The sequence below is a fragment of the Schistocerca gregaria genome, chromosome 9 (genome assembly GCF_023897955.1).
Source record: "Schistocerca gregaria isolate iqSchGreg1 chromosome 9, iqSchGreg1.2, whole genome shotgun sequence".
Taxonomy (NCBI): domain Eukaryota; kingdom Metazoa; phylum Arthropoda; class Insecta; order Orthoptera; family Acrididae; genus Schistocerca; species Schistocerca gregaria.
In genome coordinates this window covers 243,876,774-243,903,655 of record NC_064928.1, presented here as the reverse complement: position 1 = coordinate 243,903,655, position 26,882 = coordinate 243,876,774, and the positions used below count along the sequence as shown (strand labels likewise).

The following is a 26,882-nucleotide window of genomic DNA, read 5'->3' as shown; positions in this document are numbered from 1 at the left end:
AATACAAATGGTTTTTTCAAGACCTATTGTCTTGTACGTGTAAATAGGCATAAAATAATTACTGTTTCTTTTCCAGTAGCGAGATGTGAACATGTTCGACTACAGGTTTTGGAACTCCAATACCACGCATATCGTAGTTGTTGACCCAACACCAAGAGGTGTCAACTATAAAGTTCTCTTTCAGTTGTAGTTAGGATCGCGTCGACCGTGCAGACCTGTAGGAGTTTAGCATCGGGAGTAAACAACGAAATGCTGCGACAGTATCATCTCGAAGAACCCAAATTCATAGAAAAAATTGGAATCGGAGCTCGAATACCAGTCCAGTGACAATACTTTCAAAATCTCAAGGTCACTTACAATAACAAATTAAGGACCTAAGACCTCACATGACGATTGGTTCGTGAACTAGAACAACACTGGTAGTGTAAGAATACTACAGACACTGTTTCTGTAAGCAGCCACAACTGATCCAACTCTGTTACAGTCAGAGGCGAATGGACATGTTTAATGTTGATTTGGAACGGTGGCACAGTCCCGCGTTCTTTACTTGAAGTTACTGGAGGTGAAGCGGGTATGATTGTGGCTGTTGAAAACTGGTAACCTCAGTGGGAATCGAACCCACACCGTAGTCATTACAAGCTAGCCTCAGTCCAACCAACCATCGAATTCTGTATGTATTAGCATCAGGTTTCTGTCATAATGGGGTACACAGCACACGGTACAAGAAGTGTTGACTTCCACTTGACGTGCTGTTGTGAATAACCCATCCGTGGTCTAACAGTCAACGCAATGCAATTGTTTCAGACACTGAGTACATTTTATGAGTGCTCAAAATGTGAATGACAAACTAAATATACACAATTATTTGGCAAGGTTGACACCAAAACTGTTTACTTTTAAACTCCGCTTAGTTGTCTTGGTGGAACACACATTTTCCTAATGCGCTCCAAATGGCGGCACCGCCTCGGAAGTTTCGACGGTTGACGTCATCCGTCCGTTCTTGATCACGTGATCCTCATTTGCTCCCGATACATTGCCATGCGCACATCTCCACATCTCGTTTCGTCGTGGCTTTAATTGTTGATAGTTATTTAATGTTCGTTATTTGTTGTGAATTATTTCGTTTCGTTAAAATTTATAAGAAATGACGAAAGATCAAGTAAAACAGTGAGGTAGCAGTCTAAATTGCACGACTTGAGTGTACTAAATTACTTGCCCCCTACATTTATGGATTTTTATACATACCGGTACCGATTTAATATTTTACAATCAATTGGACTAGTGGGTGGAATTTAATGTCGTCATGCATTTGTAGTGTTTGATGAAGAAATGGGATGAAACCTTCAGACATTCCAAGTTGTTATTAATGTGTGTTTGTGGTAGACTTATTTAAGTATCTCTCTGGATTTAGACGTAAATAAGGTATACACAACTGCAACAAGTCACTTTTTAGAATAATTATGTTTTATTCCATGAATCAGTTTTCCAACCTTTTCAGGTTCATCTTGAGCTGGTACAGGGAGTTACATCATTACTGCTAGCACAACGCTGGGTGCTGGCTCTATGACAAAAAGACGGGTCAGCCTTTAATGTATCGCCATGAATATAGCTTATCTGTCGACATGGATGTAAACATAGTTTTTACTTACTGCGACAGTATAGGCGGCTTTTTTCGGTTAGCGTCCATCTGTCTGCCTCCATTTTGATGTCCAGTTGTTATAGCACTACACACACTTCCACACAAACTATATTCATTTACGCTCTGACCACGAGACCTTTCCAGCATGCGCTTTACAATTGTTGCTTGTTACAAAGATCTTGACAGAAAGATATGGCATAGGCCTACTTTGTACAGAGATGTAATTTGTTGTTCTTGACATTATTAAAGTCGATATAAGGGCAAGTATTTTAATCAGAATGACGATAACATGAGAGCACAAGATAAAATAAATAAATAATTAAATTACTACAAGAACAAACTTCAGGTCATCTGATATCTTATTTCTATTTGTATATTACAGGCAGTATATAGCAATTATACTAGCAGTAATGATGTAACTTCCTGAAACCATCTGAAGATGAACCTGAAAAGGTTCGAAAACCGGTTCATGCCATAAAACATAATTATTCAAAAAAGTGACTCGTTGCAGTTCTGTATAACTTATTTGCATTCAATATACAGTCACGGTTCTAAAATATCCGTAATGGATAAGCATAATCTCTGTGGATTGTTTTGCCAGCATCAGTTGTCACTATATGTGTGGTTCACTAGCTAACCCTGGCACAAATAAGGCACTTTAACGATTGAGAGGCAAATACAAGGCGTATAGAAAACATTTAAATCTTCAAGAGAAAGGTATTGCGGGAAATGCGGCTACCCCACAAAAATTTGCACTGGACGAGCTACTAAACTTAGCCTTAAACAAACTGATGGCAGGTCCTAACTCTGAGTCCCTTATAGTATTTAACGTAACAAATGAAGAAACTGATGGTTCGACTTTCTTCCTTGTACAGCGAGTTAAATTCCCCACGTAATTACATTTTTCAGACCCACACTCTTTTTTCATGTTGTTTTGCACGTCTGTCTTGCTTCTCTAATATACAAGCTATCCCTGCACCCTGCAAACCATAGCAGTCCAATAAATGTCATTTTCGCACAAATACGCACTCCAGCATTCACGTATATAAGCTTTCGTGTTATGTACAGGGTGATAACTGTTGAAACATATGAAATAAAATCGTCATAACTTCTGAACAGTTTGCGTCAAAGTTCAAACTGCACGGTTGGCGCGAGGCATGATGGGAATTACTATGCGTATGCGTTGTTTGGTTTAGCGACGAAGCCCACTTTCATTTGGATTGGGTTCATCGATAAACATAATTGCCGCATTTGGGGGACTGCGAATCCGCGTTTCGCGATCGAGAAGTCTCTTCACCCTCAACGGGTGACTGTGTTGTGTGTAGTGTCCAGCCACGGAATAATCGGTGCGGTATTCCTTGAGACACGGTGACTACCGAACGGTACTTGAAGGTTGTGGAAGATGATTTCATCCGCTTTATCCAAAGTGACCCTGATTACGACAAGAAGTGGTTCATGGAAGACTGAGATCCATCCCATCGAAGCAGGAGAGTGTTCGATGTCCTGGAGCAGCGCTACGAGGACCGCATTCTGGGTCTGTGGTTCCCACAGGCCTCTGGCGTTGGCCGTCTCGACTGGCCGCCATATTCTCCGGATCTGAACACATGCGACGTTTTGTGGAGCTGTATCAAAGACGAGGTGCGCAGAAATAACCCCAAAACCATTGATGAGTTGGTGGTGGTGGTGGTGGTGGACCAACAGAGCCCTCGCTCACGACGGGCCAGCACGCCCGTGGCGGAAAAAAAAAAAAAAAAAAAAAAAAAAAAAAAAAAAAAAAAAACACGTCAGGCCGTCTTTTGCGATCCACTGGACAAAGAGCAGGCATCCCATACCGCGCAGGAATGCTGCGTGTTGTAGCCGGTCACCCTAACTGATCCGTTGCATCTTCTGCATATACTACCAATAAAATACGGTCTCTGGGTGTCCTTCCACACGTTGGCTCCAATGTAAGTCATTCGTGATTGTTGCTCCTAGATATTTAGCTGAATCGGCAGTGCTTCAATGTGGCCGATTTATCGTGTAAGAGAACTTTAAGGGAATTCCAGAATGAGATTTTCACCCTGCAGCGGAGTGTGCGCTGATATGAAACTTCCTGGAAGATTAAAACTGTGTGCCCGACCGAGACTCGAACTCGGGACCTTTGCCCTTCGCGCGCAGGTGCTCTACCAATTTAAGGGAATGATTTTGGTATTCAAATGGAGAACCTCACACACTTTATTGTTTTGGGTCAATTGTCACGTTTTGCACCTTGAAGATATATTTTCAAAATCGTTTTGCAATTCGCTTTGTTCTCCTGAGGGGTTTACTACACGGCTGCATCACCTATCGCAAATCTAAGAGAAATGTTCTGATTGTCTGCCATATAGTTTAACACATATAACAAATAGCGGAAGGTCTATATCACTTTACTCGCAAAATCACACCCATCACTTGCATTTCAATAGTAACATTGCTCAGTTACTGTCGACTGTGACCTTCCACGCAGGAAATCACAAATCCAGTCGCACAACTGAGACGATAGTGCAATGGAAAGCAATACGGTTGGAAGCTGTTTATGAGGAATGATATCAAATGCCTTTTTGAGAACCCCTGTCCACAGTAAAGAGTGATGCTTTCCAAATCCATGTTGTTTTATATCAATACGTCATACATTTCGGGGTATTTCATAAAGTAGGAACGAAGTATTTGTTCACACATACTGCTACATGTCGATGTCAACGAAATGGATCTATAACTCAGTGGACTGCGTTTACATTATTTCGTATGTGTTTCTGTGGTCTGTGCAACTTTCCATTCGTCTCCCTCACTCCTCATGACGTAGTAGCAAATGCAATTAAGCTGCTACATCGTCAATGCACGAGATGCGCTACCAAATTGTTAGCCCACTAATCTACATGGATACTCTGCAAATCACATCCAAGTGCCTGGCAGAGGGTTCATCGAACCACCTTCACAATTCTCTATTATTCCAGTCTCGTATAGCGCGCGGAAGGAAGAACACTCAAGACAGGGATTACGTAAGCACCTGTAGAAACGTAGCAGAACAATTAAGCACCTGTAGAAACATAATTGTTCCGCTACGGCTATGACAGGGACATGACAACACAGTGGAACGTGTCTGTCGACGCTGCCATAGTTTTGTTAGGTCCTAGAATGACGAAATTATCTTGAAAGACTCACTTGATATACCAAACAAAGATTCTGAATGAATTCCACTTTGGTGTGTCATCCACTTACAAATACATGTTGGCAGACAGGGGGGATTACTTTCATGCAGCAAACACAACTAATCTCGTTGTTTACAATGCGAATTATCTGTATCAGCCGTTTCAAGGGCATGAGGAAGCGATGAACGTAGCAGTAGGTCGCTTGCTCCATGTAAACCTTGAAGCACTGAGTAAGAGGCAGTACCTCTCAGTTCAAAACCGGCGCGGAAGTAACATTTAACGTCCTCTGTGACAGAGCTACAAACAGCTATATCTATAACTCAAAAGGACGATTTTAGAAATTTTGTCATCATACCATGTCTAGCTACGTTCAGTAATCAATAACATTAAATACTGTGCAACTTGGACTGAAAATACACAAATATGTTAATGAAATTGTATCACTGAAGACTCTGTTAACTGTGTCTCATTCGCCAACTATTCTCACAGGCACATTGTCGCATTTACGTTGTAGTCCGGTAAAGCTACCTGAGTACGACTGAAGACTTCAAGTTTAATTAATATAGAAATTCGTTTTATGCTATTAAGGTGGGGAACCAGTTGTATTAGTGCAGTGCATATTAACACCGCTTGCTGTTAAGTTATTCACCAAAACAGACACAAATATCAGAGAAATTGTCAACAATATATTCCACCTCGTTATCGAAAACCGTCTGACGATTCGCAGGTAGTTATTCGATCCCACGCATGTTCCGACTTGCTGAGCTCAATTAAGCCACGTTTAAAGCGCAATCGCGAAAACAAAACAAATAAAACAAACAAATGGTGGTAGATCGATAAGTGGAGAGTAAGGTAAATGCATGCGGGTACCACAGTAGAAACTTGCGGCACGTGTGTTTGCCAATCAAGCTTCTTGGTGCTATCTTCCAGGTCGCATTTACGCTGCGACTGCAAGACATTTCACTTGTAACACATAGCTCCTTTGTGCCACCAAATGTATACCAGTAACAATATAGTTTGTGGACGTACACAGGATATTGTTTGAGATAATGTTTGTTATGGGTCACCCACTATTTTGTCCTTGTCAAGTAACCATACGATACTACAAATAGCCATCAGACGGAGCTGAACTAGGTTTACGACGACTTCCTTAAATCTATTACGGCAAATGCCAGGATCAGTCCTTTGAAACGGCACGGACGACTTCCTTACCCACGCTTCCTAGTTCGACACTCAGCTTCACGTCTAATTTCGTTTTCGACGAGACGTTGTACCACAACCCTCTTTCAAGATTTTAAACATGGCTGAAACAGCAACTGTTGAAATTCTTCACGGTAAATGATAACAGCCAAACAGTTGCAGGACAAAGATCTATTATGAAGGTGTCTTCCTGTTCAGGTATATTTTACTTCTGATGAACGTATATTTAGATATACCGAAACCGTGGCCAAGAATTTTAATATATCTCTATCCTGCAACTCTTCGGCTCGTATCACTTACCGTGACCAATCCTCTTTCCTTCTTGTAGCCTCAATATAACCACTGAGGCAAGTGTCGCACATAAGGTTAATTAGTCGTCACACTTGACAATTATTCAGTACACTGTCACTGACCATAGTAATAAATCGCAGATGCGTCCTTCATGAACGTCTGTTTGTCTTGCTGAGTGTTGTGATAAATAAAGCTCAGGACGACAGTAGTTGAAACGATACAACTTGACTTTCGAGACAGCACTCGCTCCGTGCAGGGCACAGGTGTTTAGAACTGCCTACACTGCTTTCACGCTTTTGTTAAACATACACAGTACCACAAATGTTAAGTTTTTACTCCGTTTTAGACTTGGTTTTCTAATGCGTAAACGACTCTCCTCATTACATCAAAAATGAGAAATGTTGAAGCTGGCATGTCACGAGCTATACTACGATCTTGAACGATGTGAGACCGTAGTTAAACACGCTTATAGCAACATGCGATACAAAATCGCCGCTGAACATGCTGACACAAGGTATTACATCGTACGCAACGTTTCGAGCACACAAACGCCCGCTGGAGCTGGCAGGCCCGACGAGTCGGTCGCCTGCGTGGCCGCCGGCCCGTGCTCTGCCGAGCGGCCCCCGGCTGACGGCGCTAAAACCGCTCTTACCGTGCCAGACACCCACGAGCCCTTTCACGGCCATGTTTCCGCATCATTTTTCTATTACTGGGTGGTCAGAAGATGAACGAAACTGTCTCTGAGGCTTTAAAAAGAAACGAAAAGGATGGGTCTGATATCGAGGCTTTGCGTTCGCACTGCATGACGTTGTTACTAGACCACGGATAGGTAATTCACAACAGCAGCTCAAATGGAAGTCGACATTTCTCGCACCGTGCGACGCGCACCCCATTTTGACAAAAACATGATGCAGTGCTAAACGTACGGTCATTCATTTGCAGGTTGGACATTCGGTTTTGTAAACTGAAACTGGTGAACTGAGAATGGCTCGTAATGGCTAAGGTTTGGTATCGATTCCAGTTTTTAATAGCCACAAATATACCCTCTTCACTTCCCTTAACGACAAGTAATGTAAGCGGCAATGATCCGTGGTAGCAAATCAACATCAAACATGAAAATTCTTGGCAGATTTAAACAGCGTGCCGGACCGAGACTCGAACTCAGGACCTTTGCCTTTCGCGGGCAAGTGCTCTACCATCTGAGCTACCCATGCACGACTCACGCCCCGTCCTCACAGTTTTACTGCTGCCAACACCTCGTCTCCTACCTTCTCATTCTGGAAACTTTAAACATGTCCATTCCCTACTGACTGGAACAGTTGAATTAGTTTTGTCAGGCGCGGAAGCCGCTGCTTGCAGAAAATCTCTCTCAAATAAGATTTCTTACACTACTAGTAATGTTATTTTAGTTCAAGAACCAAGGTCACGTAATGTCATAGGACTTTCATTCCTACAATATATCACAGAACACTGGTTCTTTCTGCCTATATATTTGCAATACGTCACATTTAGTTACGTTGAGTGCCAGTTGCCATTCCGTGCACCAAGCGACGATGCTCTGCAGGTCTTCCTGGGTTTCGCTAAAATGTTCCAGTGTTGCGATTTCTCTGTACAGAAAAACATCATCCGCGGAAAGCCTAACGGAACTTCCCAAGTTATCCACTAGATCGTTTACGCACATTGTGAGAACTAATATTCCTCGTTCGAAGTCAACTTGGACGTTTGAGAGTTTCTCTCCGCTGACAACGACACGAAGTATTCTGTCAGCCAGAAACTCGGCTGGTCTGACACACTGTGGTCTCATTTGGGGGGCAGTCTGGAAATGCATCGAACGCTTCCCGGCTACAAGCCTCGGGCGCCTGTATCTGTACTGCTTTCTGGGTCTCGCGGACGAGCAGAGCGAGCTGGGTTTCACGCGATCGTTGTTTTCGGAACCCACATCGATTCCCGCGGAAATTTTCGGTTTCCAGTAACGTTATAATATGTGACTATAAAACATGTTCTACAATTTTACAACAGACCGACGTCAGAGTTGCAGCATTTACGCGACGAGAATTTCTTTTTTTTTCCTTTGCATCGAATACGGGCGACACACTTCGCGCTTGTTGGTTACTCCTCGTAGTCATGACGTGCTCGGAAATTCCTCTGCGGCCGAAATGAGCACAGGCCGAGACCTCGGGCCGCAGGGAGCGATGCGTTCAGATAGCTGGCCGGCAAGGATGTGCATTCCGTGCGGGACGCAATCCGAAAATAAACGTGTTCTAGTTGGAGCCGCCGGCTTACACCAACGGGATCGAATCTGTGCCACGGAACAGCAAACATGTTCAGCTGCTGCGGTCATAAATTGTGAAATGTTACGGGAAATAATTTACTTCGCAGCCATAATATAGTTGTTACTAGATTTCTAACATACGATGCAACTATTAAATGTCTTTAAATGCGTTCCGCGGGGAACGTGAACAACTCCCAGCTGTCTAAACAGCCATCCCACAATCATCTGTCAGCAACCATTCAATGGCGATCGCCCGCGAATACGAGTCTGCAGAATTACACCCAATAAATGCAACTCTTCGATAACTCCGGAGAACAACTGACGGCTGAACGGGACACAGCTGTCGACAGTATTCGGCCGCCCGACACCACCATGAGACTCCCAAAGAAGATGCCAGCAGAGGGGTCGAAGCGTCCAGTTTTGCATACGTTTGATGCGGAATATGGCGCGGTAAAGTCAAGCAGCACACGTTACCTTGACTGAAAACAACTAACAAAACTTGGAACAGATTTCTCATACACTTCAGTAAAACGTTTCAACGTCAGCAATAGGAAGCATTATATCGCTGCACGTTTCCCCCATAAGATTCAAATACCGTTAAAAAAGTATACGTCTAGATTTAGAATGAACTGTATTTGCTTCGATATCTCTTTGGCAAAATATTAGCCATACGCCCCTCGACGTGCTTTCATTACAGAGAGACTCTGGTTTCGGTACCTATTTCAAGGCTTTCCTGTCACTTACTAAGTCTGAATAACTGACCGGAATGCGGCAGTTTAAATCCGTCAACAACAGTCGAGATTCCGGTCGGTTTTACGGCTGGATGGACCTCTTCTTTTACAAAGTCTTTCGTTTCCTAGTAAGGGGAGCAGAGTGATCCATAGCCAAAGCGAGTAAATGTTCAGGGAGAGGAAATGAAAGAAAAAACTTTAGGTCTGCTGATAACACTGTCATTCTCTCAGAGACGGCAAAGGACTCGGGAGACCAAGTGAACAGAGTGGATAGCGTCTTGAAAACAGGTTATAAGATGAAACGAACGAAATTAAAACAGCAGTGGCAGAATGTAGTGGGATATGCTATCTGGGCAGTTAAGTAACTGACGATGGCCGAAGTCAGTTATTTAGTTCCACAGATCATTTGAACTACTCTTTCATCGAAATGATGCGGAACAAATCTGTCGTGGAAGTAGAGGACATAATCACCGCCAAAATGCTATTGTTAACACGCAATATAAATTTAAGTGTTAGCAAGTCTTTTGTGGAGCTACTTGTCTGGGGTGTACCCTTACAGAGCAGTGAAACCTGTAGGATAAGCAGTTCAGAGAGAAAGATAATAGAAGCTTTTGAAATATAGTAGTAAAGAACAATGCTGAAGATTAGATGGGTAGATAGAGCTATTAACCAGAAGGTGCTGAATGAAAGTGGAAAGAAAAGGAGACCGTGGCACACCTTGACTACAACAAGGGATCACTCGCTAGGGCACATCCTGAGGCATCGAATAATTATCAGTGTGGTGGCAGACGGAAGTTCTGGGTGAACACTGTACGGGCAGAACTGTCATCCATTTCATAGTGATTGAGGACATAGGTTGCAAGCGCTACTCTGAGATGAAGAGGTTGGCACAGGAGAGGGATTCGTGGCGGGCGATCCATAGCGTGACCAGCAATCGTACAAACTTTCCTGTGCACAGTTACAAAATACAAACCTTACTCAACCCTCAGACGAGTTGTCGCTCCTTTCCAATTAGTTGTTTTATCCTGATAATGGTGGGCGTGGATAGCTGCAATTCGCCTAATGGTTGTAGATACTAACAAGACGAAAAAATGTAAATGTTGTTGCCTTTCACAGCTGTTATGTTTTTATGTACTTAAATCTACATAAAGTGCTAATATCGCATTTTCTGCGTTTGTACGCGCCGCCTGCTCGCGTGCGCCATGTTGCTGGACCACCACTTAACTGTTGCAGTGTTTACATCGCGGCTTCGCGTCAGCCAGGAAACAATCGTGCTCCCGCTCCCTATCGTGTACTAGCGAGAGACGATGTTCGTTAACATGATTAGTTGCCTTGTACTTGTGTGAATCGATTCATTAACTACGGGTTGCGGAAAGGCTATGGTGATGAGTGCGCGTGCTTACTTTGAGGCCGAAAAAGAACAGGTCGCGAGCAGTTCCGTATCAGAGACAGTAAAGAGAAATTCCGAATTTCTCGATATTAGCGGAGGTACAGTGCAGCGAATTTCGAGAGAATAGAGACAAACTTCGTGTCTTATATAATCAAAAAGGAGTTCTGGCAGGCGAGAAATGTTTGTATTGGGCGAGTTTAAGCAGGAATTCAGAAGAAGAAAAATCCACGACTTCCGTGTGGAAAAGCAGTTTCCAACAGTGACAGCAGTGTTGGAAAAGTTGACGAATGTAGTGGAAAATTTTCCTCAAATGAGTGAAGCAACCTTTTGGTGTGCTATTCGAAAATTGGGCTTCAGATACAAAAAGTTCAACAAAAACTTTTGCTGATGGAAAATAACAAAGTAGCAGGACAAAGAGGTGAGTTCTTGCGAGAAACGAGACTCTTTCGCAACAATGGATGGACTATTACAAATCTGTTAGGATAAAAAAATATATATATATCCAGCCTATAAATGATTGCGCAAAGATTTATTAAAGTGCCAGGACTTAAAGTAAGGTCAACAACAGAACAACTATTTTTTTTAAAACTTCATGGATGTCTAATACAAAGAACAAATACATCAAACGTTAACTATACGTCAGAGATACTTGCGCACATGTAACAGAAACAAATATGAACTTGTAATATTATTTACAATCCTTAAACACTCTCCTGTAAGTTCATATTTCATAACCAAATCAAGAATTTAACTCAGTCTATATTTTCATTAGTTACTTCCATCCCAATCAAAGTTTTCGTTCTTGATAGCTTCTATGCTGATAGGCCCTTAGTAGGAACGTCAGCTGCCTGATCTCGTGTTTAAACATGCTCGACACTGTTCTTCTCACTGGCTAACTGTCGTACATACTGATAGCGTGTTTCAATATGCTTACAGCGAATCCTGCGCTTTTGATATATTTAATAGCACTTTGATTGTCAGTGCCTAAAGTAGGAATTGAACTCATTTCAACAATGTCAATTTCTTTCAATAAAAGATCAAGCCATACTAGAGATTTACTTGCCTCACTGGCAGCAACAAATTCACCTTCACATTTCTGTAGTTTACTTTTCCACGTTACTGGTCCACCATAAAACTTCATTAAAACTCCACTTGTTGAACATCTAGTCAATTTTCACCTGTATAATCAGCATCGCTATAACATTCTATCGCAGAATTGTTCATTTTCCTACACTGAACTCCATCATTCATTGTACCCTTCAAATAGCGAATAATTCGTTTAATAAATTTTAGGTGTGCTTCAGTAGGTGAAACTTGTGCTCTTAAAGCAACATTTACAGCATAAGCTAGATCTGGACGTGTCCCCAATGTTAAATATATGAGACTGCCTATAATCTCTCGGTAAGTGTTGGTATCAGTACCTGGTGGTGAATTACCAGGTATCTACCCTGGTTCAATTGGTAATGATATTGGCTTTGCATCAGTCATATGATACCTGGCTAATACACTTTTCACATATGCAGTCTGATTAACCTTCACACAATCATTAAATCTTTGAACTTTCAAGCCAAGATAACAATCCACTTCACGTACTACCATATCAAACTCTTCATGTAGTTGTTTTGTGTAATTATGAACTGTTTTAGCAGGTCCCATTATCAATCCATCATCCAAATGGAATAAAACGATTAAATTTTCATTAAAATTTTCCTTTGGTTCTTGAAAACATTGTAGCAGCTACATTTGTTTCTTCTCTGTCTTGAATTCGCAGTTCATAATTCAAACACCTTTTCTGTAGTTTATGCCATGTTTTGTCAGTTTGTGGTAGATCATGCCAAGTTGCGTAAATGTGATCAAATTCTTTTGGCAGTGTCTGAAGCAAACGTGTACACAAATCAGCTTCCTCTATTGCTTTATTTAGCACAGACATCTTCATTTGTACTTCGTCAAATTTTGCTAAATGACCTTGCATACCGTCTGACCATCCCCATTCGAAATTGTGAAACTTATGTCGCAACAAGTCGACATTTTCAGCAGACTGAATATCATAAATGTGGTGTAATTCAACCCAAATATCTTTTGCAGTTTCACATGTAGCTACTCGAAGTAGCGGTTTTATTTCTAGTGACAAAACAAGACGTTTCTTCGCTTTTGAATTCGCTTTCGCCCAAGCACTTAATTTCGTTATATAATCTTCTACATTTGTTTCCGGATTCACAAAAGATCCGCATACAACATCGTAAAGAGCGTCACATTTCAAGACAGCCTTCATGAGAATATTCCAGGTAGCCCAATTTTCTTCGCCATTTAATTTTTCAACCTTTTTTTTCTTCAGTCATGATGTTTTGTCCTTATTTTCTGTTTACGCTTACAAACACGCCAAATAACTCCGTAAACTGTCTGCAAAACGGGTGATCGTCTGACAAGCCGTCTGCCTGACTTAGTCGATTCTGACACAATTAAACACGTCTCAATTACGGTTACCACAGAAGAAGTGCTGAAGAGTGATATGGCTGGAAAAGAAGAATTCAAAAAACCGTCCCGTTCTAGAAAAATTATTATAATGTGCCGCATTGGGAACGAAGACTGGTTCGTGTAAAATGTTGACTTATGTTTTATTGGGCAAAAAGGAAGTGCAGATTACCATTCTGAAATGGACGGAAGACGCTACTAAGAGTGGTTTAGGAGCGTTCTCGAAAAATTACCAACAGATCTGCGATTGTTTTAGATCAGGCTCCATATCAGAGATGATAAATCCAGTGTCAGGAAATTTATCTACGAAATGGATAAAGGTTTCTATTACTGAATAGATGGAAAGCAGTAACACAGAGCTTGCATCTAATGCCGCATCAAATGAGGAATTTACTACAGCTGGCCTACTGGAACACGCGGAACGACACCTCAGGGCGCAGGAATACCTCTTGGAAAGTACCTCGTGATCAGTGCACGAGGTGATCAAACTTCTGTGGTTGCCTGTAGCGCACTGCCAACTGAAAGCACTGGAGCATTTGGCAAGACCAAGGTAGCACAGCACAACTAGACTTTTAAAATAAATGATACTTTACAGCTGTGTCGCTCCGTTCTAGAAAGTGTTTCCCAAAGTGTCTGGAGGAATTCAGTGAGTCATGTATACAGATTTGAGCGGTTCTAGGCGCTTCAATTTGGAACCGCACGACCGCTACGGTCGCAGGTTCGAATCCTGCCTCGGGCATGGTGTGTGGTATCCTTAGGTTAGTTGGGTTTAAGTAGTTCGAAGTTCTAGAGTTGATGACCTCAGACGTTAAGTCCCATAGTGCTCAGAGCCATTTGAAACCAGTTATGCACAAAGAGCCCACTGTCTTGACACAGCATCAGAAGCGTTGGTGATCCAAGCAGACGACAGCAATAGCAGCAACGACACTTCAGCTAGCAGCGAAAGCGATTAAGGTACGTTTTATTTTAGTCATTTTTTACTGCAAAATTTATTCGGGCTAAGCTACTTGTCCATTTACTGTATAATGTGGTACACGACTGTTCAGCTATTGCGAGCTGCTTGCATATCGTGCATTTATTTGCAATTTCCCGTATTATTTCCCTCTACTAGCAACAAAAACCTGAATGCAGCTGTGCTGGGCTGGAATGCGACTACACAAGTTGTCGCTCTTTGCTGACGAGCAGCCGCTTATGGCGCACTCAAACGGCGGCGCGCTGGAGTGACAACCAAGCTACGGCTACTCATATTTGCTGTAGGAACTCTTACCTAAGAAACACGAGAAGTATTCATTAGTTAATCTGTAGATGTAACCGACAAAAGTTCAAGCTTAAAACCAGTGCCTTCTCCGACGCCGTAGCTACAACAGTGAACTCGATCGCAGCATCTTGCGTTAGTCATTATAGCGACGAAACGATTAAAGAAAAAGTGAGAATCTACAAGCTATACACTCTTTATTTACATATAAGTATTACGAAAAGTGCATGACAGTGAGTTGCATCGATGTTAGTATGATATTAATGCAACGTACTTTCCAGATGTACTGTGGCCCTGCTGGTTAAGTGCCTTTCCTCCGAATGCAAGGGTTCTGTGTTCAAACCTGCTCTCTAATAGCTTTTTTTCGTTTGCTCGTGGAAAAGTGCTAAGCTGCAGCGGTATCACCGCTAAACTCGGTAAGATAATTCTAAGATTCTGCTAACCTCATACTTATTACCACACACATTACGAAAACTAATACTGCGTTTCCCCGACAGTGTTTTGTAGCTGTTGTGGTCTTCAGTCCTGCGACTGGTTTGATGCAGCTCTCCATGCTACTCTATCCTGTGCAAGCTTCTTCATCTCCCAGTACCTACAACAACCTACATCCTTCTGAATCTGCTTAGTGTAGTCATCTCTTGGTCTCCCTCTATGATTTTTACCCTCCACGCTGCCCTCCAATACTAAATTGGTGATCCCTTGATGCCTCAGAACATGCCCTACCAACCGATCCCTCCTTCTAGTCAAATTGTGCCACAAACTCCTCTTCTCTCCAATTCTATTCAATACCTCCTCATTAGTTATGTGATCTACCCATCTAACCTTCAGCATTCTTCTGTAGCACCACATCTCGAAAGCTTCTATTCTCTTCTTGTCCAAACTATTTATCTTTCACGTATCACTTTCATACGTGGCTATACTCCATACAAATACTTTCAGAAACGACTTCCTCACACTTAAATCAATACTCTATGTTAACAAATTTCTCTTCTTCAGAAACGCTTTCCTGGCCATTGCCAGTCTACATTTTCTATCCCCTCTACTTCGACCATCATCAGTTATTTTGCTCCCCAAATAGCAAAACTCCTTTACTACTTTAAGTGTCTCATTTCCTAATCTAATACCCTCAGCATCACCCGATTTAATTCGAGTACATTCCATTATCCTCGTTTTACTTTTGTTGATGTTCATCTTTTATCCTCCTTTCAAGACAATATCCATTCCATTCAACTGCTCTTCCAAGTCCTTTCCTGTCTCGGACAGAATTACAATGTCATCGGCGAACCTTAAAGTTTTTATTTTTTCTCCATGGATGTTAATACCTACACCGAATTTTTCTTTTGTTTCCTTTACTGCTTGCTCAATATACAGATTGAATAGCACCGGGGAGAGGATACAACCCTGTCTCACTCCCTTCCTAACCACTGCTTCCCTTTCATGCCCCTCAACTCTTACAACTGCCATTTGGTTTCTATACAAATTGTAAATAGCCTTTCCCTCCCTATATTTTACCCCTGCCACCTTCAGAATTTGAAAGAGACTATTCCAGTCAACATTGTCAAAAGCTTTCTCTAAGTCTACAAATGCTAGAAACGTAGGTTTGCCTTTCCTTAATCTAGCTTCTAAGATAAGTCGTAGGATCATTATTGCCTCAGATGTTCCAATATTTCTACGGAATCCAAAATGATCTTCCCCGAGGTCGGCTTCTACTAGTTTCTCCATTCGTCTGTAAAGAATTCGTGTTAGTATTTTGCAGCTGTGACTTATTAAACTTATAGTTCGGTAATTTTCACATCTGTCTACACCTGCTTTCTTTGGGATCGGAATTACTATATTCTTCTTGAAGTCTGAGGGTATTTCGCCCGTCTCATACATTTTGCTCGCCATATGGTACAGTTTTGTCAGGACTGGCTCTCCCAAGGTTGTCAGTAGTTCTAATGGAATGTTGTCTATTCCCGGAGCCTTGTTTCGACTCAGGTTTTTCAGTGTTTCAGTGCTCTGTCAAACTCGTCACGCAGTATCGTTATCTCGCCGGTGTTGTTATCTTAACGCTGTTTTTTCGCTAACTGTGACGTGGTTCTGCCATTAAAGTAGTGCTGTTCTGAACGGTGAGGTCGAGGTCACTACTAACATGCGGCACTCTGCGACGTGCGGTTCAGTGCACAGGTGGTACCGCAGTCAGTGAAAGCTGCTGTCACCAGAGTGGAGCCGTTACTTCTGGCATGCTCTTCTGTCTCGTTCTTTTGATCTTAACGAATTTATCGTTGACCACACTGCAGCTTACCGCATTTTCACACGAAGAAGGAATATAATGACTATTACAGCATTACGTTCGGAGGGATCACACGTATACGGCAGAGCCACAGTACAACTGGGAAGGATGTTGCATCAACATCATAGTTACATCGAGGGAGCTTGACGTTAACGAGTGTAAAGTTGGTAGATACTCACTGTTAAAAACATATAAAAAGAAAGAAGAAAGCAGAAATAGCGTCTCAAAATTGCAATGAATGTACCAGTTGAAGAAACGATGAGCCGTTGACCTAATTCGGTAGCCCGCTGCTGGAGGAAAAAAACTAGCCAGGTGCGAGCAGAACTCGCGCACTCAGGGTTCCGTACAAACTTGATTGTGTGTATATACAGACAGTTCATTTATTTCGGGAATCCAAGATTTCGACCATTTTCGACACCGACACTGGCAAGATATCGGTTCCAGGATTCCAAGGTTTTCGAGAACGTTTTACTTTTGATACCGGATAACAAATGAGGAAAGAAATATTTTTTTGTCTCACATAATTACAAATTAGCAACTTTCGGATTTTTTACTTTGCTTGTATAGTGAAACCTTGCTTCTTGCCAAATTTAATAATTCTGCGCCAACGGGAAGTACCCTACAAGTCTTGGTGGTGAGTTTTCTAGATCACATGCGACATAAATAGTCGTATCTGTTGACTGAATTGTCATAGAAACTTGACAGTTTTACACAACCAAGGGACCGTTGGCCTCAGTATGTGAGACACACTTCAACTCGATACGTCTACCCGTTGTCGAGAAAAAAGGGATTTTTAACAGTCGGACGGACACAGAACAAAGTTATGCTATAAGGGGCGCATTTGGCTTAAGGCAGGTATCACTGCGGCACAAGAAGCAAGTTCGTATCACACGACAGAGGAAAAAGGAACGAAACACAAACATAAAATCCTATTTATGGAAAGTTACGATGAACGAAAGTTTCGTCTTGCCATAAGATGCTGTTCTCTCTCTCTCTCTCTCCCTCTCCCCCCAGCGGTTATTGTTATTGTAATTATGTTTTGTGTGGCCCAAAAACTTCTACCATTCTACCAGAGCCGTCCAGTTCGGCTAAAAGGTTGAACACGCCTGCTACTCGGGTTTCTTTTTTAAAGACTGAGGCACGGAACCCTAAAAAGACCCAAACTGTTTCACTGTTTCTCGAAATATTCGCCTTTTTTTAAAAAAAAATGTACTGTTCTGCAAGCGTTTGATCCGATTCTGGAAACATTTTTTCCCTAGTCTAGTATCGGTACTAGAATAACAGCGTTTCACAAGCAGTCAAAAGGTTCTTAACATAATGAAAATCGCTGTCGACGCTTTTCTTTTACGTAAAACACTCCATCGTTTTGCTACTGAACCACAGCTCACATTGCCATAATTCCAAAAGGATGGTGCACCGTTTTCGATTGCGTTTCCCCAGTTTATCGAAGTCCTGTCGGAAACAAACATATGTATATCAATTAGCATTGTTTTTCAATGCTCCACAGCAATGGTCGCGACATCCGGAATGTGCACTCTACCTCAGAAACGAGCCATTATTTTCCTGCGGGTAACAGATCTTACGGTGCCGTACACGGATTTTTTATTTCGTTGGTGAAACTTTTTGAGCAGTTCCTTACGTCAATTGAAACAAGCCTGTTGTTAGTCAAATTCGGCGGAAGTAATTGGCAACCCAAGTTTTTCACAACTACACATTTGCGCGAAATAGAATGCCTGCAGGACGGCTGATTCCATGCCACCGTAAGTCAGTCAGTCAATCAATCAGGTCGCGTACAGAATCGACGCTTTTTTCGAACGACCATCGATTTTGACCCATTTTAAAGAAATTTCTTGCTGAGGCAAATCCGAGGGCAATGGAGCGAAGCAAACGTGAGCAGCCTTTTCTGAAGGCCAACGGTAGAATGGGTCGCTGGGAGGCGTCTAACAAAAGCTGACGTTTCCCTAGCACCGCGACAGATCGCGACAGCAATCTTTACGCATTTGCAACGTGTTCTATTCAGCAAAGGCCGTTCCGTATGTTGCCGAGTTAACTATCTGTCAGTTTCGAAACCAACAAATGCAAGGTGTGAGCTGCTACTGACGCCTTACCCATGGTGGGCAATTATTTTCAAGTGTAGGTCGCCATCCGCGCTTGCTATACAGCGACCACACTGCCGATCCTGCCATGGGATGTCACTGTTCTCTCGGCATAAGATGCCGTATTTTACTCCTGGCCTACACATACTTCATATTAATAGAAAATGCCCGGGACGTGATAGGGAACATTTAGAACCTGTGGAATAAATTGTTTTCTAGGTTCTCAAGAATACATAACGCGACACAGAAGTCTGAAACGGCGTCTAATGAAGAACGATGAAAGAAAGCATGGGCCCACAAAGTAAGTACTATTTATTAATTACAACGTTTTCTTTCAATATGGAGGCAAATTAGAATAGTTTCGCACCGTAATATTTTTTCCAATTAAAAATTAACGATTCGAAGGCAAAGTAGTTGTATGTTAAGTAAGGGTGCTCGAACTGCACTTTTCCACTAGCTTCAAACTTTTCTCAGTGACGAATAACTATCACATTATTATTATTATTATTATTATTATTATGTACTCTTGGTAAATAGATGGAGAAACAATTGGTCACCCAGGCGAGGAACTTGCAGATGTGTGTATTTCCACCAGCCGGAGAAACTGTGTGCTGGCTGGTATTCCAATTTTCGGAAAGCAATGTGATTTCTTCAAAAGAAAGAACATGGCAGGCAGGGATTGGTTACAGCCCTTTCTGAAACGTTACCTACCTCTAGCAAGGAAAAAGCCGCAATGCCTCTATTGAAAGGGCAACGACTATGAATACGGAAGCAATTGGAGCGTATTTGTCTTTAGTCCTGGATGCATTAACAGCAAATTGATTGTTGGATAAACCTGGAAACCTGTACAACATGGACGAAACTGGCTTCTATATCTACATCTACATACATACTCCGTAATCCACCACACGATGCGTGGCGGAAGGTACCTCGTACCACAATTAGCATCTTCTCTCCCTGTTCCACTCACAAACAGAACGAGGGAAAAATGACTGCCTATATGCCTCTGTACGAGCCCTAATCTCTCTTATCTTTGCTTTGTGGTCCCAAAAGCTTAAGCAGTACACAACAGTTTCCAGATGAATCCCAAAAATGGTTCGAATGGCTCTGAATACTATGGGACTTGACTTCTGAGGTCATCAGACCCCTAGAACTTAGAACTACTTCAACCTAACTAACCTAAGGACATCACACACATCCATGCCCGAGGCAAGATTCGAACCTGCGACCGTAGCGGTCGCGCGGTTCCAGACTGTAGCGCCTAGAACCGGTTGGCCACACCGGCCGGCGGAGAAGAAAAACAGTTAAAGTTCTCACAGAGCACGATCGAACATCAGATGCGAGATCTGGGTCACAGAGAATTAAAAGCAAGAAGTGCACCCCAAGGTAGTCCAGGATTAGTGGAGCAAGCAGACCAGGAAATCACAGTAACTATATTGTGCCGTGCGCCACGAATTAATGCGATAAAAATGGACGACAGGAGGACTGAATTCTGTGTGTCACTTGCAAAAGAATTGCAGTGTGCAGTAACTGTGCAAAAAAACTGATTTAATCTCGACGCAATCATGTTATTTGCTGCTTCTTAAATGCATTTATATCTTTGTTTCATATTTTCTTCTTTATAACCCTATTAAACCAGCTTTTCGAATTATGTACTTGGCTATACTGTAATATAAATGCACAAAACTTGCGCTGGAATCACCTTCCTAAATAACTGTCATCTCACCCCGATATGCTCGGAGTGAAATACCTAAACTACACTGCTCATAAAAAATTCAGAACGCGCATAATTAGTAATGGTAGCGTAGCGCCAACTGCCCTCTACATAGAATAGGCTTCTCAGTGAAAACCACTTTATTGGCGAACCTGAACTGCCGGCTTTTGAACTCACCTTTTGATCCTCCAAACCTTAAGATGGGAATCTTCCCCCGACCCACTCTACGGAACAATTGAAGTACTCAATTCGACGCGCTGTTGTCGAGTTAGGCTTTCACGAAATTAGCAACAAAAGAAAAAAAAACTTCCAACGAAAACCATTGCGTCAAATTTCGCATTTTTGAACAGAAGTGTTTGCTTTTAAGCTCGCTCCACTACCCGAACAGTCGTCGCTTGCAGAATAACATAGTTCTAAAACTTCGGTAAGGTGCAGCCTGGACAGTGGTTAGTAGGGAGTGGCGTAGTGAGGTGTACTCACTCACTGCTCGCCGCTGCCGCGATGCAGGCGGTACGCGCGTAGCCCGAAGCCCTAGCAGCCGCGCCAGGAATAATCTGCGCGCTGCAGCGGCGCCGCTGCATTCCGCCGCCGGCGCCTGGGGGCGGGGGGCACCCGGATGTGGACCTGCCCGCGTCCTCCTCACCGCCTCAATAGGCTCGCTCTCGGGCTGACGTGCGAAGTGGCGCGACGTTACGTGCCAGCACGCCCTGCCCATACTGAGACCCGTAGCGACGCACTGCGCTGACTGAATCGAGGCACGCGTCCTGTAATCCCTCTCAAACGACTTCACAGAGACTAATCGCTTGTTTTTACGTTACCTGTAACTTTATATGTCAGCTTTGCCGCGAAGTGCACATCATCTCGCTAATGGTCATACTTACTGTGATATTCGCATTTAAGTAAGACGCTGCAAGAAATTGGAAAAGTTTGCAATGAAAAATACAGGCCCTATGACATTGTGTAGCGTATGTTCTCGTGTATGAGATGCAGCAAGTATACTGATTGTTTCTTTAGGCTTGCCTCAAATCTCGAGAAAACGGATTTTATGTAGTACATTGACTTTCGATCGCACGCGCACGAGGGTGAAATATGCGTAACATCCCTCATATCTCCTGAACCGGTCGAGATATCGAAACAAGATTCTGTCAAATGATAGTGCGCAACGAACAGAGCATTTTGTCAAAAGTCCAAAACACAGAACTTTCTTATCTACAGCAACATACCAGAAGCTACACACTGTTTTCCTCAATTCAGTACTAATTGTTACTGTAAACCGACACAATGACGTTTCGGCTATGAGCACTATGGGATTTAACATCTATGGTCACCAGTCCCCTAGAACTTAGAACTACTTAAACCTAAACTAAGGACATCACACACACCCATGCACGAGGCAGGATTCGAACATGTGACCGTAGTGGTCGCGCGGTTTCAGACTGAAGCGCCTCGAACCGCTCGGAGACTCCGGCCGGGAAGAAAGGGTCCCCACACAGAACGCCGGCCAACCCGCAAGGGAAGGCAATGTCACGCGGCCCCACTTGCTCTGCAGTTTTTCTCTCAAACCATTTTAAAGAAACAATTCCGCAAAAGATCGAATTTCTCACATCTCATAGCCTCATTCGTCAGCTTCGCAATTTCGTTAAGGGTCGCAGTTTTTGTGATACTGCAACATGAAGTGAAGTACTGAACGAAATTCGAATAGTTTGCAGTGAAAATATGGGTCACTGCGAGTTTGCTTTTGCTGTATATTGGGTCATACATTGCTGCATACAAAACGTAACTAACGTTTTTTCTTCTTTAAACGTCACGCAAGATCTATGTCCACCTCCAATCTCAAGAAAATTAACTGTATGTAGTGTACTCATTTTCGTTTCTGTGCGCAAATGATAGGGGAAAGTTAAATATTGATACCATGCCTGGTATCTCTTAAATGGTTCAAGGTACTGATATCAGATTATGGCAAACGGCAGAAACACTGATAGGGCAGTATTTTGCCATATGCTTCATATACCAAATTTCCGAATCTACCACGATACGAAACTGACTGTAGACTTTTTCAGTCGAAGAATCTAAATATTTTACGGCCATCAATAATTGGCGAAACGAGGATTCCGTCCAGAAGAGAACAGTGTAGCTACTGGCAGGGATCCGTCCGCCCTGCGCCTCTAGCAGTGCCGACTCCACGTCAACACACTGACTCCGCGCAGGTCAGGCGTAAGACCAGGAGAAACTAGCAGAAAAGGAGACACGCACTCCTAGGATCGTAACAGGTCGGTATAATAGGTCATAGGAAAATGTACGAGCCGGCCGCGGTGACCGAGCGGCTCTAGGCGCTTCAGTCCGGAACCGAGCGACTGCCACGGTCGCAGGTTCGAATCCTGCCTCGGGTATGGATGTGTCTGATGTCCTTAGGTTAGTTAGGTTTAAGTAGTTCTACGTTCTAGAGGACTTATGACCTCAGATGTTAAGTCCCATAGTGCTCAGAGCCATCCATTTGAAAATGCACCAGGAGGGACAGTGTGCAATCAACCTGCTGACGCATTCATGTGTCTTGGGGTGATAAGGGTCGGTGAGGACGCAGAGGCAGGCGCCTCTGTCACTACCTGAGCTCTGGTTTCGTATCGACTACACAGGTTGACAAGTCTAATAACTGCATATCGCTGCGAAACGGGAGCTAGTTCAATATCGCTAAAACACAAATTCTTCGGAAACGAACGCAATGAGCATCAATTATCTACTAGTAATCTGTCGACGAGACTAGGTAACAGTGCAATGAGCTACTTACTCGTATGCAGAATGGAGAGCAATGAATATGCGCTTCAGTTCTCGCAACGGCGACAGCGAGTCTCTCACCTGCAACAGAGCAAGAAAGAAAACGTGATGAATACGCAAAGTAAATTAGCAACACGGCAAACAGCAGCTGCTGGCAGATCTCCACTTCAGTCTTGGCTACTGGCTACTTTGTTCCGCAGTACGTAGTATCGCTGAAACGCACAGGGAGATGGAGAAATACTTAGCGCCGAGAAAATGTACAGAAACTCGGGTGGACTGAGCTTTCATTGCTGTCTTGGAACAACTGTCTTTGATGCCCGACGAGACGCACTCTGGACCCAAGTGGACGAGAAACGCGTTCGTGGGCGCTGGAGAACCTTCCGTCCTCACAGGAGCGGCGCGATCGAACGGCCGAATGTGGCACACGAGCACATCTCACGGCAGCGTTAGCTACAAGCTTAGTCGTTCCGTATAGAATCACATCGCAGTAGTGCACATTCCCAAGGACTAAAGATCGAGCGAGTCTTTCGTTTACTGCGATTGGATATATTTTTCTAGTTCCTGAATTCCTGAAAGGAAAGGGGAGGGGAGAGAGAGAGAGAGAGAGAGCCGGCTGTATGCTGTAGACGGACGTGCGGGTCGCCGGTTCGCTTACGGCCTCCCGCACTTATTTATCTAAGATTGGTAATTTCTGGAAGAGTTTTGCGTCCATGGTGCTCTGCGGTCTACGAGATGTTGATTAATATATATCTAACGAAACACGCTAATAATATGTCCCAAACCGCCGCGCTTAAAGAAAAAAAAAAAAAAAAAAAACAACGTGATTCTTCTGCAGCCGAATCCGATCTGTAGGTTCGTATTTCGTACGGCACACGACAGAATTACACTTATGTACTGGACAATAAAAAATTGTGAAGATGTCTCACGGTCAGCTACACACAGCAGATGAAATTCAGTGTTACGTGTTGTGTACCTTCTGCAGGACCGCTCATGGTGAGCAGCCTCGTCTGTGTGGGTGTACATCCACACAACGCCATCCGTCAATTTCTGGACGCTTCTGGGACTGACTTACTAAACGTGTAATCGGCTAGGACATGCATGCAGTGACAGTTCGTTCTTCTCAGTTTAGAAGGTAATCCAATATTATACCAAGGCATTTTCAAAGAGAAAGTTTGGATTGGCCCTCCCCTGTTAGCAGTGGCGGGCACGTACAGTGTACATTACGGCCTGCGACACTGCGGCCCGGTTTGACGCAGTCGTGTTTACTCGGCGCTGCCCGCTCCCCACACAGCTGCCGACTTATCAGCAGCTGTGGCTGTAGTGCCTCCGAACTCCAGCCGAGACCGGCGACGAACCCGCACGTCTTTTGTCCGAACACGAGATCGGGCCTGCAACATACATGCAGTGACTATGTTGGCCGTTTAGAGGCGGGGGGAGGGGGGACAGCTCCGTCATCGTTTCCTTGTTCCTATAAAAAAATGTACCCGAGGGAACAATAAAACAAACAAGAATTACTGCATAAAACCTGGAGAGGAAAAACCCCACAAGAACTACTGAAGGACAACAGACACTACAATGGGCAAAATAAGACAAGAAAACGCAGAGAGACGCAATAAACAGGTAGAAAACAATGCAGCACGCGACCATGGCTGGCTGATCACGAGAATAAAAAAGGAAAAGTCAGCCAATCTGCAGCCCATTAAAACCTCCAGCCTAAAACCACTAGGGTAGAGAACACAGATTGCGAAAGAACATGGACTAAAACAGAACGACAGAAGCAGCAACCCCCCACCTATAAAATGTAAAACTAAATGAGCCGATGAAGCGTTGTCCGCTGAAAACAATGGTAACGAGTCTGGTAACTTGGAATTCCGTCGCAGGGCAGCTGAAGCGGGACAGTGCGACAGAATATCGGCCACCGTCAACCGGCCGCCGCACCGACAAGGCACTGGGGTGGGTCTTCACGGCGGAAGAGAGGGTCGTGCGCCAGCCAAACCGGCAGAGGAACTTAATTTCAGCAGTAGTTGCTTCCCCCGGAGGCAATGCCGGCCCTCGTTAAGCGTGTGTATTCATTGTGTTTAAATAAACTGGTGTATAGAGTGGAATATGGAGAAAGACCTGGTTGGCTTTTATCGTGAACGGGAATGTTTAAGAGCCCCTACTAACTGCGATTACAAAAACAAACTGAAGAGACTACACGCGTGGAGGGAAATAACTCAGCTATTTCAAAATGACACACACGATATGAGAAAGGAAATAATGCCTCCACTGACACCTTTTCGCCGTGAACGACGAAGAGAAACAAATAAAACTGGGACTGACTATTAACCTTGTGCTGTAGATACAGCTCTCCTAAAAGAGGTGTCACGCTTCCAAATTTTAGAGCCTACACAATTCTATTGTAGTTCCCAATCTGTTGCTTTCATTAGGGAAAAAAAATATTAAACAGCCCCGATTACGATTCAGCTTTAAAGTAGACGTTAATTTTGTCTCACCACACTGCTCCCTACATTTTCAGAAGCGTCGTTTCTTCTTCTTACAGTAAAATAAATGCTGCTTCCGCGACGACTTCCAAATCCACTTCTTCCCTTCTAACTCCGGCCGGTGTAACTGCTAATAAATCGTTACTTGGTAACAATAATGAAACGGGGTGCAACGTGGGCATGTTTTCAGAGACAACTGAGATTCCACACGGCCGGAACCCTTGGAGTGGGTGAGAAGGCGAACGCCGGTGCATTGGCTATCCTTCCTGCGTGCGCCGTACGCTGGCCTCGTCTAGCCCGTGTGTGCGAGCCTGTAGACGACGCAATCGCGACGCACGTCATACTGTGGAGTACCGACACTGCCAGTCTCCTGCCAACAAACATTCAAGCCCTTGCGTGTCTGAAGAATTTCGAAATGATATATATGACAGGTCGTCACCATGCAAGATGCAGACACAAATCTCCGAACTTTCTAAATGTATTCATGTATAAATTAATTATTACTTTAGAAAAAGACACTTGAATACATAGTAAGGTCAGAGAAAACGAGCTGAAGGCATTAATTACGTAGAGACTAGCTGCAAAGGCGCCAAAAACTCGGGCGAGGAAAGACGGCCAATGCTTTGCGCGCGAGCCGTGCGTTAAACAACAGAAACGCCGTCTGCACACGAGCGAAACGGAAGCACTACAATACAGCAACTGAAACAAAGTGTATCTTCTTTTCAGTCGGGTCCGCAGCAACGAGTATGTTAAATACGAAATTCTGCAACGAACAATTCCAGGTAAGTGCCAAATCGTGTAATTAGTAATCCTTATTTACTACAAGCTTGTTTCGGCTACAGCACCACTCTCAAGTAAACCTGTACTTGTTACATTTAGTGAGTCTCCTTAAGTTTATAAAGTTGTACAGAGAGGTGAGTTTGCAATCGTACTTACGTCTAGTTGGAATAGATGCCCCTATTGCATCAGTAAGCAAACTGTGTATTTGTTGCGAAGTCGCAGTAATGACCTAAGTTTTGTTTGTATAGAATAGTTTTGCGAAATACTTTTGACAGCTGGAATGATAGTTTGTTCTCGTTGATGCTTTATGTTTACAGTGCAATCTTTGCTAGTGAGTGGTATTAGCTG

At 43.3% G+C, this 26,882-nt stretch overlaps 1 protein-coding gene across 5 annotated transcripts in view; it reads right to left on the bottom strand.

Moving 5' to 3' along the window:
- The window catches only part of LOC126291845 (alpha-(1,6)-fucosyltransferase-like), a 367,775-nt gene that overhangs the window by 268,892 nt on the left and 72,001 nt on the right, over window positions 1-26,882 (bottom strand). Inside the window, exon 1 of one of the 5 annotated variants that reach the window (XM_049985559.1) lies at window positions 20,980-21,022. The exons of the other annotated variants lie outside the window; for them this stretch is intronic. The gene's annotated coding sequence lies outside the window, so the exon portion shown is untranslated. Of the gene's footprint in view, window positions 1-20,979; window positions 21,023-26,882 lie in introns of those variants that run through there. 5 annotated transcript variants of the gene reach the window in all.